This window comes from Haemaphysalis longicornis, unplaced genomic scaffold (genome assembly GCF_048455015.1).
Source record: "Haemaphysalis longicornis isolate Haplotype H1 unplaced genomic scaffold, Haemaphysalis longicornis Haplotype H1 scaffold_2, whole genome shotgun sequence".
Classification (NCBI taxonomy): domain Eukaryota; kingdom Metazoa; phylum Arthropoda; class Arachnida; order Ixodida; family Ixodidae; genus Haemaphysalis; species Haemaphysalis longicornis.
This window is the reverse complement of record NW_027526295.1, coordinates 232682918-232700470: the sequence shown is the minus strand read 5'-3', so window position 1 is coordinate 232700470 and position 17553 is coordinate 232682918. Positions and strand designations below refer to the sequence as shown.

The 17553-nt window shown below is 47.1% G+C and overlaps 1 protein-coding gene across 2 annotated transcripts in view; it reads left to right on the top strand.

The window, feature by feature from the left end:
- The window catches only part of LOC144170110 (uncharacterized), an 82554-nt gene that overhangs the window by 25503 nt on the left and 39498 nt on the right, over positions 1-17553 (top strand). The gene's annotated exons all lie outside the window — the stretch shown is intronic.

Below are 17553 nucleotides of genomic sequence, written 5' to 3'. Positions count from 1 at the left end.
GATCCAACGGCTAAGAAATACACGAATGGACAGCCCTGTTGCAGAATGCTAGGGACGTGGCCCCCGAAAGAATTAAAAGGAAGCATCAAACTAATTGATTGATTGTACGGTTTAACGCGCCGACGCAGCGCAGGCGATGAGGCTCGCCGTAGTGAAGCGCTGGCTCCGGATTTATTTTGACCACATAGGGATCTTTAACGTGCTCCGAACTCTCGTACACACGGGCGTTTTCGCTTTTCGCTTTTCACCAGAGAAGCAGCCGCCGCGGCCGGGAATCGAACCCGCGTCCTCGTGCTCAGCAGCACAATGCCTTAGCCACTGAGCCACCGCGGCGGGTAAGTGGCAAACTAAGGCCAAGTTGGCGAAATGGTTCGGCGAAGTGTTGCTGAAAGATGTTCTGGTTATGTCCGCTTCACGTCGACGAGCTTCGCGAGATGAGTGAGAATTCGTAGGATGAATTTAGTTTTATTTTTTTTAAATTTTATTTAATGATACTGTTAGCCCCAGTGGGGCCGTTACAGGGTGGTAGACAACAAAAGAAATAACAGTAACAAAGCTTCTCAGTTGTCTAAATCCTGAAAACTAGTGATGATTAACTACTACATGCCCACTAAGCGTTGTGTGAAAAGAATCTTGTTCCGCTGTGAACGACGCACGCCAAGTCAGGGGATCGGTCAATAATCAGGATATGGAAAAAAAATCCTTAAATGAATACAGCTAAATGATAGATGGAATGCGGTGTGGTGGAAATTTAGAAGCAATATGTGTGTACAGAGAGGGAAAAAATAAAAGGAAACAGTAAGTAGAGAGTAGAATACAGAAGAAAGAAATTCAATTAGTGACAAGAACAGTAAAAATCACTTATTGTAGAAACCGATTTGGAGCTTCGCGCTCTCTTCCTCTACATTGGGGTGGCACGTTCACCTCAGGCTCGATAATTTATTTCTATTGCAAGAACATGATAGTCTAAAAATATTTAATCCGCAGGGTTGGGGGGGGGGGGGGGGGGCTGCTAACTGTGTGGCATGTGTCAACAGAGAAACCCCCCGCCAAACAAATGAGAGTAGATGGGTGCATATGAGTTTAAGACACGGATACGTGCATCGCTATTGCCACGTTTCCTTTCTTCTCTTATTGATATGCAGCAGTTTAAACGAAAAAAAAAAGATAAACATGGTCGGCGATATTTTCCTTTTAAAGACGACAGTCCTTTTTTGGCTACTTAAAGCCGAAATTTTTCGTCCGTCCGTCCGTCCGTCCGTCCGTCCGTCCGTCCGTCTGTCTGTATGTCTGTCTGTCTGTCTGTCCCACGATTCAGCCATCCGGCCAAAATTTGGAATTCTGAAAGGAAAATATAGGAAAATCTTTTTTTTAGACCACTAAATCTGGTACCATATTTTGTCAACACTGTGGAGCAATAGGAAAACATGTGTAGAGAAAGAAAAAAAAGAAAGAAGGCATATTTGAGGCAAAATATCAACGCGTAACTGGTACTAGCAGTTTTCTTTTAATGTAACATAGTTGTGTGGTGGAAGTTTACGATAGCAAATAAAAAATACGCGTTGAAAACAATATTCTGACCCAAAATACAAAAAGGGCTCGCTCCCGAGCCTAGAATTCGTGGCAGCATTCCAAGTAACAAAGGTTCCAATAGATGGCGCGCGAGTAGTGGAACGCGGGAAAGTTGACTTGATTTGAGCAAACCGCCACCGTGTTTATCGTGGAAGGAGCGAGACGGGAGACGAAGAGAGGGTTGGGGCAGAGGTAGAGCCATCTTAGCGGCCAGTTGTCTTACAATTGTGTTTAGGAGGGTTGTGATGAAACGGGAGCTACAGCCATTTTTGATGAGCATTCGCTATAAAGTTGTCTTTTCCACAAGACGTTTTTTCGCACCCACAGGAAAAATCCACGGAACCCTGGTCACCCAAAAGCGTCGCTTTAAAAAAAAGCGGTCGTGAGAAAAGTGCTGGACGATGAACAGCATCGTCTTGTCAATTGTGTTATCCTGCCCGCGTCTTCCTGAGCTGTGTTTTAGTTTATTCCAATAGGGAAATTTGCCCTGCGTGTCTGTTTCTTTAACACCCCCGTTGTAGCATTTCCATCCTAACGGGACAGCTCGCTTGGAAAACCTCTTTTCCTAAACAAAAAAAAAAACAAAAAAACAACAACAAAGAAGGACAGCTCACGTAAAAGTATCCGTTCTTTAATGCGTAGCAATCCTTGCCGAGTGTCCCAACAGCCAGGACCGTGTAACGCCTTGCATTTCCACAAAAATGCAGATATAGCGAAAATTTCAAATGTAATCGTTAGAATAACGTAAATGGAGATAATTGGTCGGACCAAATTTTGAAAAACTACAAAATAAGGAAAATATTAAAACAACTTCAGAAAACAGCAACACGTATAACGCATGGCCTTTCCACAAAAATGCAGATTTCGCGAAAGTTTCATCCGTAATCGTTGTAATAGCGTAAATGGAGATAAATGGTCGAACGAAATTTTGAGGAATTAAAAATAGAAATATTTAAATATTTACGAAAAATGGCGAACCGTTTAACGCCTTGCATTTCCACAATAATGCGGGTTTTCAATGCGGGTTTCCACAGAATGCGAAAGTTTCAAATGCAATCGTTATAGTGACGCGAATTGAGATAATTGGTCGGACAAAATTCTAAAAAAAAATAAAAAATAGGGAAAATATAAAATTACGGAAAATGGCAAAACGTATAACGCATGGCATTTCCACAATAATGCAGATTTCACGAATATTCCGCATCGAATCGTTATACTGGCGTAGATGGAGATAATTGGTCGGACAGGATTTAGAAAAAAAAAAATTTACTGTAAAAACTCACACTCAAGACAAGCGGCATAAGAATGCTACGAATTAGTCGACCATTCTCTGAATTTCTGTAGAATTTTTTTTTTTCGACCACACACAGTTTTTTGACGCCGACAGGTACCAACATACGTAATGTGAACGCCAAGCATATGGTGCCGACAGAGTCATACACACTGCCTTGACGAGATGACAGGTACCGACTGATGACGTAATCAGAAAATAAAGGGGGGCGAGGAAGGATGATGAGGTTTGGCTTCTTTTTCATGTCGCCGCGGGATCAAGGGCCATTCTAAGCGCGGGAAGGTGGCGCTGCTCCCCGACACCGCGTATATTCCTGAGCTTCCTGCTTCCCCATATGTTGCAGCGGATGTTAAGATGGGAGACGCGCGCCGACAGATGAACAAATGCGCTATTTTGAGGCGCCTGCTCCTCCGAGCTGGGTGACGCCTCGGAGCCGTGTTTCACGCACCGCTTACGTCATGCGGTGTGGCATGCGGCTTTCTTCCGCTAGCCGGGCGCTTGCGTCCCTCGCCGCGACAAAGGCGCGGAGGTGTTACGGATTCTCCGTTGTTTTTCCGCGTTTCTCCCACGCACGGCGTGGGAGCTGGTATTAAAACCCCGGGTTATTATTGGAATTTTTTTCTTTCCCTCTTAGGAGAACGTGAAGAAAAATAAGTCGGCCTCTTATCTGCTCGCTTGCTGTAAATGTCGTCGAAACGCGGTAAACGTAAACGCTCCCCTTCTCTTTCCAGCCCCCTCTCACTCTCTTCCCCTCCCGTCTAGCTCCTCTCGCGATAAACGCGGTGGAGGTTTGGTCAGGTCAATTCAATTTTCCCGCGCTCCACTGCTGTCGTTCTTTCTGTTGAGACCTCTTGGTAATGTTTCGCCTGGCGCTCAAGCCACGGGCCCAAGGCTTATGGTAAGAAAGCTCTTTTGTATTTTGCGGCAAACAATTGTTTTCAATGCGTCTTTTTGTGTTTGCTATTGCGAAAATTGCACCCACATTTAAATAAACCAAAGACCACTGCATGTACCAGTTATGTATTGATCTTTTGCCTGCTTGGTTTTGCATCAAATATCCCTAATGTTTTCTTTTTGCTGAACAATGTCAAAAAGTATGAACTATGCTTCGAGATTCAGTTCGGAAATGTTTTGAACGCCTCGTTCAAGAGTAGTTGCAACTTTAACCGGGCTGCCGAATCGAGCTACCGACAGACAGACATACATGCAGACAGGCCAAAACTTTCTAGTTCAAGTAGAGCAATAAAGACTATGATCTTTAAGAAATCTCCTCACGGCAAATTCCCTCAAGCGTCAAAGGATTTTCAATAAGACGGTGACACGCTTTACGCCTCCAGGCTTAGAAGGGATTTTCTTTCTCCAGCGCTCTGAAAATGCCTGAAGCTCCTGAACAACATCAAAGGAATGACTTTGTAGCAGTTGTTGGTGTTCTACGTAGCAAATGCGCGATGAATGCATGCGTCGAACATCCCTCGGAAAGCGAAGCCGCGAACTTGCACCGATTTCCTTGCGCGTGTGCTACAGTGGAAAATGAATGCGGGCTAGTGAACGTGTTGAACTTCAACGATATCGGAATGACTTATTTGCGGGATATTATCACCAAGTGAGATCTAGGCCACGCCCATGCGAAAAGTTTGACTGCACATACGATTGTACAGAAGTCACAAAGCAGCTCTTCCTCCACCCACCTTTACCCCGGAGTCACCGAAGCCCTTCCGCCTTCGCTCTTGGAACACGCGTATATATTACAACGCATATTTTCCTAGCGCGACAATAGGGCTATACAGAGGGCAAGCGAAGAATGCGGACAGGACAGGCGCCCGTCTCATCCGCATTATTCTCTTTCGCTCGAACTCTGTTTCGACACCAGGAAAATGCGCGTTATTGATCGCAGTACCAACCTTCCGAACTTCCGCTTTAGGTATCACCCATAGCCAACAAGCATAGGCTTGTTGTGCGGCTCTGCTCAGCTTTCCTCTTTGTCCCGCAAGATTGAACGTTTATAAGGAGCAGCCTTCATCATTGCTATCACATTCTGTGAACTTCTAACTGCTGCCAAAGGGAAACTGACCCGAATATTTTTACACTCTCGCTAAAATGGATGTTATCTCAGGCGCAACTACTGCGTAGAGAGAGAGAGAGAAAACGTTTATTGTGAGAGCATTTACGGTGTTCTTGTAGGAGTGGCTCCCTCTTCACAGGAATCCATGAGCTGTCTTAGCAGCGGCTGCCCTCTCGATGAGCAGGAGCTGGTCCGAGAGGCAGGGGCTGGACAGCAGTGTCTCCCACTGCTCTGGGGGATTTGAAATGCGGGGAAGGGGTGGTGGGTGCATGTTTTTTCGACACTCTAGGATGATATGTCGTAGTGTACCAGGTTCTTGGCAGTATTTGCATTCTGCTGGATACTGGGTGGGGGATATCCGGTGAAGCCTAATTGGATGCGGGAAGGTGTTGGTTTGTAGGAGTCTAACCCTGGTATTCTGAATCCTACCTCCACTCGAGCCTCCAGTGGAGGAGACCCTTGAAATCGACTTCCCCATGCATAAGCATTGCGGAATCCTCCCCTCAGCCGAGTGGAGGGAGCAAATGGAGTGGAGGAGGAACTCAGAATACGGCCCTAAGTGTTGTTTCTTGAGATTTCGTGAGGTATGTGTGTTGTGCACCTGTTTTACGTCTCTGTGTCGGTTTAGTGTACGTCGCAACATGCGAGAAATGTTCGGAAAAGGCAGGCAGCAATCGGGATATATTCCCCCAACCTTGGAATATATCTTGGCAAGAGGGTTCAACTTAAATTGAGGATGACTCAGCGAGAAATGGAACGGAACATGATAGGTGTAACATTAAGGGACAAGAAGAGAGCGGAGTTGTTCAGAGAGAAAATGCGTGTTAAGGACATATTAGTAGAAATTAGGAGGAAGAAATGGACGTGGGCAGGGCATGTAATGTGAAGCCAAGATAACTGTTGGTCACTAAGGGTAACAGAGTGGATCCTGTTGCGACCGAGTGGGGGCACCCGATCCGAGCTCCGTGGCCTCCGACATACGAGTGGTAGCGTGTATGATGCGAGCGGCTTGCCGCTGTTGCAGCCGTGAAGAAGTCCAGAAGCCGTAGGCTAACGTAACTGTTTACTTCATAGCGAGAGGTGAGCCGAAGCCAAAGAACAATTGGAACAATGCCCCGACGGGCGAGTTTACAATACAGGACTCGAGCAGAGTGACAGCATGGATTCGCTGCTCAAACAGGAATGGGTTACAGCGCTTGTGGCGGTCTATTTATACATAAAAGCAGTAACGGTCAAAACAGCCCTCCCTCTACAATTTGCGCACTCTACGCACTTCACAGACACACACAACGCTCTTTCCTGAGTTCGTGACAGTCCGTAGCCTCGGCGCACGTTGAGTCCGAGAGAGGGGACTCCGCTGCGATCGCGGGGCCTCTGTTTCCTTGGGCGGGTTGCGACGTGCCTCGCCGGGCCGGCAACCGTCGAAGTTTGAAAGTATGAGTCACCGACACGGTGGCGCCTGATTTCAAAGGCGCACGCAGTGGCTTCGCCGCGCAGCCGAGGAGTGATGCGGGAAAGTACGGCGGCGCGGGCCGATTCGTAACAATCTCTAGAGAAGGCAAGCGTGACAGGGGGCGGCAGAAAGTTAGACGGGCAGATGAGATCAAGAAGTTTGCGGGGATAAATTGGTCGCAGCTAGCACAGGACCCAGATAATTGGAGATCAATGGGAGAGGCCTTTGCCCTACAGTGGGCGTAGATAGGCTGGTGATGATGATCTCAACGATGCATTGAGAGCTAAGCATTTTTGGCCGAAATTTCGCGGAGCGATTTGTTTGCTGTTTTTGCTGAAAGTAGAAATGCTCATCACTGATCTCGTCAGAGACAATACGTCTTATCTTCGATTCACAATATATACACTAAAAGGTTGTATTTTCTCTACCAAGCGGTCCTCAACTAGGGGCGAAACTGGACTCGGCACCGCACGGAGGGAAGGAAAAATGCGTATCAAACTGGCAACTCGTTTTGCCTGCATGCGAGTTTGAAATGACTCAACGCTTTCAACTCATTTTCTAGTGAGTTTTTCCAGGATCCCTGGCATACATTAAGACACAACATACGCCCATTGGGAACCTTACAGAAGCCTGCGATATTGGCAGTAAGGCTGCCACTGTAAGGGCTTTGCGTCGTTTATTTGGGTACACAGGTTATTGATTTATTCTTGCTTTATACGAAAACTTCTGTGTATGAAAATCAATTCTCCTTCCCGCGTGCAGCCACGCTATATTTTCATTAAATGTTGGTCGCTAAAGTTGCATGCCTAGAAAACAAGACTTGTCAGGGTGGCAATGAGTTTGTTTTACATGGCTGCCTTTTAACGATTGCAGGCGTTGAGCAAAGACAAATTCAAGATTTAATTTTTAAAAATCCGTGCTCTTCATGTTAGCAACTGAGAGAGATGTTATAAGGAAATATGATTGGGCTCCCTATCAAACGTAAAAGCCATGGTGTTACTGCAAGAGTCTCGCCATATCAATGATGTCAACGTGGATAATTAGGAAAGCAACTCCGGCTCTTTCAGCGCATTGTTTCGCCTTGCGTTTCTTTCAACTGGGCATGTTCGGTTTTAGTTTAACTTAGTAGTGACTAAAAAATAGAAATAAAGTACTCCATACTACTGAATAGCCACATTCGATATATGTAGCCCTTGTAAACAATATTGTATATTACATGGCCGCGATTACCACCGCAGCCACCTGTTGCTATGCCTTTTGAGATATTTTTGACCTGATGTAATACTTTTGTAGTTTGCGAGAACCTGGGTTGTAGACTTCAAATAGGCACAGCGTGGTTTGCTGCGTCAATTTTTTGTCCCCTTCGCATTGAATGTTTTGACAACGTTGGTTTTGACGGCGTCCCTGGTTTGATAAATGTCCGGCACATCCAGCTAGCGCGATCATTTCGTGTAAAGCTTGCTAGACGGCTCCGTGGGCACAAGCTTCTGCTATCCCTTCCAACCCACCATCGATCGATTTCACTGAAGCGCGATCCCTTCCGCACGTTCTGGAGCTCGCCTTCACAGCAGCAACCGAACCTCTCCGCAATCCTGAGCATACATGTTTCCTTTCTATAGATGACAGTTAATACTGTTGTTTAAGCGGCTTGCGTGTTAAGTAAATTAGAGTTGAAGAGTTTTTCAGGCGTAAGCACGATCCGACGAGCTTCCATTACGCGAATTTCTGTCGCCAATCACGGCTGTCGACCGAAAAATTTCTCAGCGTCCCTCTACTGGCCACTGCGCGGTGCTTTTGCCGGAATAGACGCTTATTTCCCAGGCTCAGTTTTACAGTGACAGCTGGAAATAGTCGTCATCATCATCATCATCATCATCATCATCATCATCATCATCATCATCATCATCATCGTCGTCGTCGTCGTCGTCATCATCATCATCATCATCATCATCATCATCATCAGCCTATCTACGCCCACTGCAGGGCAAAGGCCTCTCCCATTATTCTCCAATTACCTCGGTCCTGTGCCAACTGTGACCTATTTATCCCCGCAAACTTCTTGATCTCATCTGCCCATCTAACTTTCTGCCGCCCCCTGCAACGCTTGCCTTCTCTAGGGATCCACTCTGTTACCCTTAATGACCAGCGGTTATCTTGCCTTCGCATTACATGCCCTGCCCACGTCCATATCTTTTTCTTAATCTCTACTAATATGTCCTTAACACGTGTTTGTTCCCTGACCCACTCCGCTCTCTTCTTGTCCCTTAATGTTACACCTATCATTTTCCGCTCCATTGCACGCTGAGTCGTTCTCAATTTAAGTTGAACCCTCTTAGTGAGCCTCCAGGTATTTTCAATAGTATTTTCAGTTAAATATAGGGGGAACCTTCGTTCCTCGACGTCTGTCTGCAGCTTGCCTCCGCGTGTACGCGGCCGTGAGGGCATCGCCGTGTGTCCGACATCGGCTTCACGGCGCATGCGCTGTGCAGCACAGGTCTGAACAGTAAAATTATTTCGACATGAACCGCCGAAGTATACGGGGAAGTGAACTCAGACCCCCTCTGCTTCTGAACCGAGAATCACAACCACCCGAGAACGAGTTCATTTTTCTCTTTGAGGGTATTTAATACGCGTACATAGGACGATAGATAAGAGAACCATTTAAAGATCACAACACCAAGAATATAAAGTGTAATGAGTAACTGGAATTACGCGTGCGAGCAAATTAAACAGTACTATTAATAACTGTTATTGAACGTTTTAGAGAAATTGTTTGACTGAAGTGCGATTTAGAGATTACCTTCAGTGCAACATACCTGTCCAGCATGCGCGTTTTCCCTAAGCTATGTTAGGTGATCAGAAAAAAAAAAAGAGGTAATAAGTCACATAATCGCAGGGAGCTACGGGGTCAGTGCAAGGTAATAACAAGCTATTATTTCAAGCTTTCCATTCCAGTTTTGTGGCCTGTTTTAAGACCTAATGCAGAAGTGAAATAGTCATGGTTTGTAGATTTTGGCGCATTGAGAAGTATGAACACAGAAATGCATGCCGCTGCAGCTCTATACCGATCCAACGTGCACAAGTCACATTAGATCTTTCCACACACTTAATTTACCAAAAACGGAAGTGCCAGTTACCTTAGAATAGATACCTTAGAATAGATACCTTAGAATAGATACCTTAGAATAGCCATGTGCCCCCATGACACATTTACACGCCCGTTTTTTAACCCTCATTTTAATGCTGCAAGTTCATAACTTACCACACGAATATATTGTCCATTGAGAATTATTGTAATCGCGTAACGGTTAAAGCGAAGCTTTCTACGAACCATTGATAGCGACCATTCCATCACCAAAACGCACGGCAGGAAAGCAAACTTCACACAATGGGTTAAAAAAAAAAACGATGATAACGATAAGCAAAAGCACTTCAAGCGCCCCAAGAAAAAAAAAAAAAAAACGCATGCCTTGGTTGGAATCGAACCTGGGTTTCTCGTGTTGTGAAGACGGCGTCTATCCGAGTGCGTCATTCCGACTTTTTTTTCTTTATTACATAGGAGAATACGCTCAGACGTGACAGTACGGGGTCTACATAGTCAAGCAAGCAAAAGAATGCACTGAAGTTATGAGAAGCACAAATGCATCAAAATTCAGGCAAACACACACAAGCGTTCAAAAGAGGGAACCAGTCAGTTGGTTGGTCAAGCGAATTATACACACTATGTACAAAGGCCGCAGTTTCTCGGAAATATGACTTTGTTGATCTTGGTGGCTCAGCATGCCTATCGCCACAGTCTAAACCAATCAACACAAACATGTCATAAAGTGGCTCACCAGGATAGTCGATTGAGAAAGGCGTAATATACATGCCTTTTCTGAGAGTTCGCTGTAAAATGTCCCAGAAAAAGACAGCTTCTCTGCAATCTACAAAACAGTGATCAATTGTCTCTGGTAGAGAACATAGCCGACAGTCTGTCGACCAAGCTATAAACAGACCCCCGTCTTTCATCCAAGTTTCAACAGGGAGCGTACTGCCAGTGTGTAATTTAGAGAAAAATGTTTTAACACCTGGCGGAACACACATTTTACACACTCCATTGCGGACATCCTGGTACGGACACTGGAGGTAGGGAACACGATATAAAGGTGTGGGAAAAAAGTCCAGAAACCAGGGCATCGGAAATAGACTCGCGCGAAGCATTAAATAAGTATTTAAGGCTAAATCGAGCCCGTAAGAAGCGAAACGTATCAACCACTTCTTTGAGGAAACCCCGCGGGCTTCGGGCTGCTTCCACAGACAGCAAAGACACCGCAGTATCAGGGAGAAAATGTACTGCAAATACGTCGTGCGTCATTCTGACACGGTCCAAGCAGTTTAGAAGCGGCACTTAAAGCCTGACGAAAAAGTTCAAACGTCCCTTTGTCTAACGACAACGATGGTTCAAACGCGAAGCTTTCTCAACAAGAGGCGAAAGGAAATGGCGAAAGCAAAGTCAAAGCCGAAACGATGAAAGCTCAAACCGTCAATTATTAAAGTCCAAATTCCAACGACGCAAAGTCCAGCCAGCAATGTTGCTTGAGCCGCTGCAGAAAATTGCCCGATATTTCAATGCAGACCTTGTAACAGTCCACGCATGACAATTTATAGATGACTTCGCGAAATTTTTCTTTTTGTACTCGGTCTCTTACGTTCATTAAAGTTCGTTTCTGTCTTTTCGTTGGTGCGTGAGAAGCGCGCGCACACATTTACGAAGAATACGGGCTAGCGATTGAGTGATGCCAGGTACACGGACTGATCTGAAATGAAGATAGCTCGATCAACGATAAAAGTCCGCGTCCCCACCAGAGCGGACGAATCCCTAACGAGAAAGCTGATCGTTTCAACCATCGTTGTCGTTAAACGAAGGTGCATTTGAACTTTCTCAAATATTACTGCTGTAGTTCGTATAACATTTGCGGGGATCGCGCCTTATTTTTTGTCTTTATTTTAACACTTCAAAAGCGGGCCCCCTGGCATTCAGATGCGGTGATTCCATCGGGCTGTCTGTTTGCACTTTTATTATAGCTGTACACTAATCGCCGGTTCTTGGTACTTCAAAAAGTAATTATTACCGACTCTCAAGCAGTCTGCCTAGCACACGAAGCAGGTATAGTATAAAGGAAAGCGCTGCGAGTCCACCTCCGATGACCGCCGCAGTACGGACCCGGCGCGCTTTGCTCTTCGCGGCAACCATACGGCACACGTCCATGTCTAAGGACTCGTCCACCGCGCACGACAAGAACTGTCGGAGAGGGCCTGGCAACCAATGATCACATACCCAAACATTACGCAACGCCAGTGACTGACGAGACAACTATACCCTCAAGTCTCATCGATCAGTTTACAGAATAAGAAGGGGAAATCTTGAAACGACTGCACGCCATCCGACCCAGTTTCTTCGACCACCCTCTGCGTTCAGTGCGAAGAACAGTCTGGGAACCGGAAATAAACCCTAATATTCCCCCTATCCCCAGCCCCTAATGCGAGCACTGAGGAAGTGACCCCTTTTTCCCCGTCACGCAGCTAGTGCTAACGCTAAGAGCGAAGACTGGAGGCCACACAGGACTTTTGTAGCGGAGGGAGTCCCGACCACGCACATGTCCTCTCGAGCTCTTATTAAAGTTCTCTCTTCCCCTCTCCTTCTTCCACTCTCTCAATCTCTCAAGGCGCTTGCGCTCACCATAGTTTGGCTTTCATGCATTATAGGGCTTCTGTATATAAGGTGGCGTACGCAGGATTTAATTTCGGGGCCACACTACAAAAATGAAGGCAAGTATGATGAAGGAAAAAAAAGCTGAACAAAGAAAGAAAACAGTGAAAATTCAGTCAAGAATTAAACAAGCAGAACAAAAAAGTATTACGATACAGTGGCGGGATCCTGATGACCTTTTAATTTTTATTATCTCTTTTTTCAAGGGCTCTGCAAAATGACCGATCGTCGAAGAGAGAGCAGCTGTAGAATCCGTGCCAAAGCTTGGTGCTTCGCTTGCGACAGGAAAGTAATTATGAGACGTCATTATCAGATGACAAGCGTAGTTAGTGAGTGTCCGCGTACATTGCCTGCATGAGCGCGATAATTTCAAAAAGAGGGGGGCTTCTTGTCACGCACAGATTACGTGCGCCTGTATAGTTGTGCACATGATGAATTGCATGATCAATTAGCAGCTGTAGTTTTGTGCCACATAGCTTCATTTTTATTTTAAGTTATACTTCGTCATTTTCAGATTATTCGAACTCGGCAGCAACGTGCCCTGGCTTCACCCCGTAGTTAATTACGGGCTGAGGGAGAAAATTCTAATGCAAGCACCCAAAGCGGGACAACGCAAGCTTTTCGAAGCGCGTTGTTTGTTCGGTGGCGTGGAATATCTGCGCGTGACACCAAATTACAGTTTGGAGGGGACGGGCCCATGTGGCACATTTTGTGCGGGCAAGACCCTAGTGCTTGTAGGATTTGGGCAGGGTAACTGCACATCGAAAGTTGCCAGTGTAGTAGTAACGCGAAGAATGGAGAGGGTAAAATCTAAGGCTGAGGAAAGGAACGAGCCGAGGTGGGCGGGGCAATGGGAATGTCTTGTATTCAATTGGACAGAACTGGATGGGTCAAACTGTCCAAGCCGACAAACACGACCGTCAGTAAGCAATTCGGCATTAATTAAATTTAACTAACGCCAACTTGCCTGTTCAGCAGTTGTATTGTGTGAGAGAACGTGTAGCCGTAAAGCTAAGCAAGCGGAAAACCGCAAGCCAAACGTAACGTCGCGGGTAACGTTTCACGCATGCCGCCCAACCGCCGAGGAGGCAATTTGGCGTTACTTTTTTTCAAGGTACAAACGTGCTTAATGGCAACGCAAACTGTTCTTTCGTTCCGTATAAAAACTCGTCACTTACTTAGGGTATCCTGCACTCATTGTAATTATTCTCGGCTTAAGCTTATTGCAGACAATCTAACCTCGGTAACCATTTAATAAATAGTGCACGCTTCAAAGGGGCAACAATTGTTACATATAGATCTGGTTAACACCGTCCTCATTTTAACCCCCTACATTCAGATTAAAAGGCTCATCGTGATGCTCTAATGCCTCAATAAAGTTGCTTTTTACAGCACCAGCAATCTCAAAACGTCCTGCACCTGGCGCCATTACATGCATGCCGGCAGCGATGCTACCCCACCCCTATACAATCTGACGGTACTGTTGTACACAAGGAACGCCTAACGAGAACACCAAGTGCGATGATAGAATAAAAATTCATCAGCCATTTTTCTCTGTGGAGTTGGTTGGCCAGAGAAGCTGTATTGACGACACGACAGTACGACTACATTTGCATCACATTTTAGATTACTTTTAGGGGCGAAGCACTTTAGGACCTCGCTTTGTCCGGGGTTTGGCGTCCGTGTACACAGTGTTGCGAATGCGCGAGGAGCGTTGGATTGGATTTGACTGAAATGGTTTGAATTGGATTGGATTAAATTGAATTGTATCGGATCGGATTGGATAGAAATTGCATATACTGCACACACGCGTTGTCACTCATTTGCATGCGCGAGTGGGAAATGCCACGGGTCATTTACAGTAAGTACGATCCCCAGTGCTTCGCCCACTCGTCATGATTCACTTCGTGGAGATGCGTGAATTTTTTTTTGTTGTTGTTGTTGCAGCGTCGTCGCTGCCGTCTCGCCTCCGTCTCTTGAGCTCGGCATCGCGGGTCTGCTCTTTATCCTGCGCCACCGGATCGGCACGACGTTGACACTTGCGCTCAGCGTCGCGGCCCCGTTCTGCTTTTCAGGCCGCCGGATAGGCCCGACAGCGACGGATACGAACGGCAGCACGGGCGCGCTCTCGTTTCTCACCGCCGCGTAGTCGCATCCCGCCGTTTCCAGCGGCGTCTTTCTTTGTACCAACGTTAGGTGCGCTGCGAGAGTGCTCTCTTTCCCTTTGTAGCTCGCCAAAAATGCGTGGCGCATTTCGCAGCCAGCGCGTCGCGAGAAGACCTCGACGTTCCGTATCCCCTTGTGGCTTGGCGCCACTCGCACTCGGTTTCTTTCGCGCACGCGCACTTCATTCGTGGAGGGTTTTCTGCTCGCTTACACGCAGACGGTTTACCCTGGCCATAGATAGCTTCGATGTAAGCAAAAACCACAAAAAAAAAAAATGGCGGCGATCGAACACAGTGGAGTGGTTGATTTGAAACGCTCCCAATCCTTACTTCGCAATAACAGTGCTATAGGTATGATGCAGTTCAACGACCAGTTTCAGCTGAAAGAGGGGCCTCATTGCGGAACGTTTCACTGCCATTTACGACGAATTCGGCAGCGACGTTGACAGAATAATCCTCTGTGTCGCAAACAAGGCTGGCGTGGCCGGCTGTCCGAGAGGGGCCAGCCGAATGACATCCGTCCCCAAAGGGCGGTGAAAACGCACGGTCTCGAAAAGGCCCGGTCTTCGTGTGTCGCATTCAGCTTGCCTAGCATCGCTAGAAAGCGCAGGGGAGGGCCAGAATGTCTGTGCATTCTTTTTCATTAGATGTTCCCGTCACTGGAACGCGTTCCCTGAAAGTTTATTGGGAGTCCGTCCTGGCGCTCGTAAACGGGGGATTTGGGAAAGCGCGGCGCTCGGCCGGTGAGTTTTACGTTTGCATCGGAATGGCGAAATTGTGGCGGGGTGGGCGGAGGTAGGTAAATTGGTGCTTCTTCAAGGCTTTAACTAAGGAGACGCCAACGCAGTACGCTTTCGTTTTTGCATTTTAAGAAAGAAAAAAAAATAACATCGGTACAAAGACCTTGGGATAAAAATGATCGTGAAAAAACAAGGAATGCGAGTTGCTAAAGCCGCGTGTTGCCGTCTGCAGAACCGCCGCGGGGTGAACGACTGTCTAGAGAAGGTTGATTTCACGGTGAACTTTAAAGACAATAGTCTTGGGCTACTCAAACGCCAAAATGTTCGTCTGTCTGTCTGTCACCCGAACCGGTCAGTAATGTTACTAGTGAGCCGGGTAACTTGTGGGCCAGTATACCTAACAATGAGCTCACCACCCATGGGTGACTGGTTGGCCACGTGACACATGGGTGCGTCACAAACGAGTAACCAGAAACTAGTCAACGGACTTTTTTCCAGTAGCGCTCTGCGGATGCGCTACTCTCGCTCCCACCGACCGATCCGTCATTTTGGGGCAAAGTATAAATAAAATGACGTCATATTGGATTAGACCGTTACGAACGCTGAGCCAGCTAAGTGCTGCTCTATTTCCTGAGCTCTGCAATCTTTGTCTTTTTTTCTCTATTTTCATCATTTTTCGCTTTAGCGTTTTCACTTTAACGCTGTTCGCTTTTGCCTGGGTGCGCGTAGTTCATCGTGTGCTGTTTTAATCGCTATGTCGCTATCGAGAGGCGACGCACGTGCGCAGTGTTTCCGAAGGGGCACCTGCATTCTGCGGGATGCCCCATTCGTGCGCTGCGGTATACTGCACGAACCGCTCAAAAGGCAGCTGTGGCTTAAGATTTTTGGGAAAGTTCCACCCACGCCGCATCTGCCGTTTGCATGCCGGACCAGCTTGCGTGGAGTCGTAAATGCCGCTCCAACTCACCAGCGGCAATGGCTGGCAGATCTTCAAAGTCAGTTTGCCACCCCACTTCGCGTAAAACACTCTAGAACGGCCGACAGGTCGGCGCTACGACTGCTATTGAGCAATTTATCTCAAACTAAAACCATGCGTGGCGCCTGGGACGGCTTCCTCAACTGCGCAAGACAGGGAGCGGCTATGTAATATCCTGGGGGACGAGGGAGTGGGGGCAGAATTTATTAACTTGCTGAGGGAACTATTCCGGTAGAACCAAGTGCAAACAGTGTGGGAAGGGGTAACGTATAATAGGCCTGTATACACCTACAAGGGTTTAAAACAAGGATTGTTCCGATCTACGTGGCGGGGTTAGAAAGGGAGGTAGAGGGCAGTACGCTGGAATTCGACTTATCATACATGAAAAATGGGCAGGTGGTGGAAAGATTAATGTATGCAGACGACATACTGTTGATGGCGGATAACCGGATAATTACGCAAGCGCATGAGGTTCACCTTAAAGGAGCACTGACACGAAAATTTCATGTTCCACTTTTATTGTTTTTATCGATGCTTAATGGTCTGGCGAACCCGAAACAGCCCTTCAAATACTTCAGCGCGCGATAGTTAATTACATTGAACGGCCTGAAAATCGTTTGTTTCAAATTCCCGCGCTTTCATCCCGAACGGCGCATATGACAGACTCCCGGACAGACGTCACCGCTTTGTGCGGACGTCACCGGCGCCCGCTTGAGAGGGTGTTGCGCCCGCTCGCCGCTCGTGGGGTCGCGCGCGTGAAGGGACGTCACGAGTTTTTGACGAGCGCTGTCGCGTCACTTCTTTTCCGCTCTTGGATTGACGTCGCGCTGATGTCCATTTGCTGAGTGCCGCTCCGCGCGCTGCTCCGTCGGCGCGATAAATGAGATCCGATTGAACTACGTTCTTCGCGTCGCAGGCCGCTCATATTTCAGCCAGGGTATTATGTTGAGTGAAGGAAGCGAACTGTGCAATAATATTAACGCCGAAAATTGGTGTCAGTGCTCCTTTAAGACGAAAGGAAGACGGAACGCGGCTATAAAGAACCATAGAGCACTGTGGGGCTACAGCAAATACGGGGCGGTAAGTGGAGCCTGGAGTGGGGTCATGGTACCGGGATCGACATTCGAAAATTCGGTTCTGTGCATGAAACCAGAGGCCCAAGCGGGCCTGGAGGTAAATCAGAGGGCGGTAGGCAGACTGACCTTAGGGGAACCTAGCAAAACTACAAACGAAGCGGCACAGGGGGGTATGGGCTGGTCTTCTTTCGACGCAAAGGAAGCGCAAAGCAAAATAAAGTTTGAGAGTGACTTCGTGGCATGGAGGACGAAAAATGGCCCGCGAGAGTGTCTAAGTACTGTATCTGAGGAGCATAGACACGCGGTGGAGGTGGCGGACCAGACAGCTGACCAAGCGGTACGGAAGGTCGGTAGGAGAACAGTTTAAAAGCAGGCAAAGGCAGCAGAGACGATGAATTGGACATAGAGAATGGAAGCGAAAACAACTCTGGAGACTTATAGGACAGATAAACTAGAAATCAGGAAG